This window comes from Poecilia latipinna, unplaced genomic scaffold (assembly GCF_001443285.1).
Source record: "Poecilia latipinna isolate Pla-1442-1.1 unplaced genomic scaffold, P_latipinna-1.0 Scaffold6637, whole genome shotgun sequence".
NCBI lineage: Eukaryota > Metazoa > Chordata > Actinopteri > Cyprinodontiformes > Poeciliidae > Poecilia > Poecilia latipinna.
The window spans coordinates 1923-3844 of record NW_015119253.1 but is presented as its reverse complement, the minus strand read 5'-3'; positions in this window follow the sequence as shown (position 1 = coordinate 3844).

The window sequence follows — 1922 nt, the reverse complement described above, 5'->3', positions numbered from 1 at the left end:
ATTTTTAAACATTTCCTCTAAACCTGAATCTAAATAATCGACAAATAAGATAAATGATTTAAAAACATTTTTTCCCAAAACTCGAGGAGCGGCAAGTCATTTTTGGATAAGGCTTAATTAATTATCTTAGATTAGAAAAAAACAAACAAAAAAAACCCCATCTATAGGTCCAGCGGAAGTCACGTCATGCATCTGAACCGCGGACTCAAAACTAATATTATAAAAAACAAATTACGTGCAACTGGGCCGTGCTTATGTATGTCAGACACTTTGAGCAATATTTAAATAATAATAATAATAATAATAATTAGAAAAAGTTTGATAAATCGGCCGAACAACTATCAACAAAGGACTTTGATTACCCATCGTGCTCTGCGCGCGCGATGCATTCTGGGAAATGAAGTTCAGAAAAAGAAAAACAAAACAGACGGACTTGGAAAGAGCAGAATCTCTCACATTCTATGGAAAAAGATCACATGCTATATAAATATATAAACAGATCTAGGTAATAATATTATTATTATTAATAATAATAATAATAATAATAATAATAATAATAATAATAATTTAAAAACATTTTTCCCCAAAAAAGTTGACCACCAGGGAGTTATTTTTCAGATAATGTTTAATTACTTCTCTCTTTAGATTATAAAAAAAAAACGTTCACATCAACGCATTGCTTTGAAACAATTAATAAAAAAACAAATAACTGAGAGTGGGTGGAGGGCCGCAGCTTCGATAGGCGACACCTGCTGGAGAAGAAAAGAAGAAACGTGGATAACCACTTCTCACTGTGATATGTCAGCACAAGTGATTCACTTAGCTTCATAGCAGTTCTCAGTGTTTGTTGTCCACCAGGAACCATACAAATCACCTGGCCACAGGTGATTTGCTGAAGCAGCTCTGCAGGAAAATGGGAGATAGAAGCGAAAAGGAGCAGTCTCGTGGGATGATGCGACTCAGGAATATTGTGGATCCCAACTTTCCTGACACAGGTATTAGAATCAGACTCTAAAAACTGTTATATAAATGTTATAACGTATCTGCGGATCAGATCTAATTCATTTTGCAGCACGTGATCCTGGCAGTCTTTGGATAACGGGATTTCCAATTCAGTGTTTTTGTGATTGGGATTTTGGGGCATTTAGTATTTTTTAAAAGATAGTGACTATAAAATAAGCCAGATATCACCCTGTTTGACCCTCAAATTTTTGCTGTAAGAATTGTTAATAATTAGCTGATAAATTCCCCCAAATACATAAAGATTGCAAACGACACTCTGCTGCACCACCCTGGCTGTGCCAGAATGAAATATGAACTAGAAAATCTAGTTTATTATGGTATAATAATAATTATACTATAATAATATGATAAATTATTGCTTTGTCTTGTCACTCAGCTTGCTTTATCCTAACCTTGACTCATTTTTTTGTCTATCCAAACACTCCTTACTTTTGAAAGTGCCTCTTTGATAAAGCTTCTCCTGTTACTCCTCTCTTGGACAGTAAATGTTACTTTTTCTGATAAAAGAGAGGTTCAGCAGCAGAATGGCAGAACAAATCAGCCATTCCTTGACTGTTGCAGATTGTTTTATTTTTAATTCTAGCACATATATTTACATTTGAGCTTTTTAAGAATTCAGTGTTTTTCTATAGAATTTGAATTATTTTTTGGTAATTAGCAATGTAGTAAAATAATGGAAAACAAAGATCTCTCCCTCTTCATATTTAAAGAATTTAACATCCTGTGCTGACTGTGGTTCTGACAGTGTCTATTTACATGGATGTCATTGAAGACTTTTAAAACGGCTGTCTCCGTGCTGTGGTTAGACCGGAAACCAAAGCGTTTCGTTATTGTTAGGAAGTTTTTTTTTTTTGTTTTTTTAACTGCTTTTTCAATAATTTTACTGATGAATGGGAGGT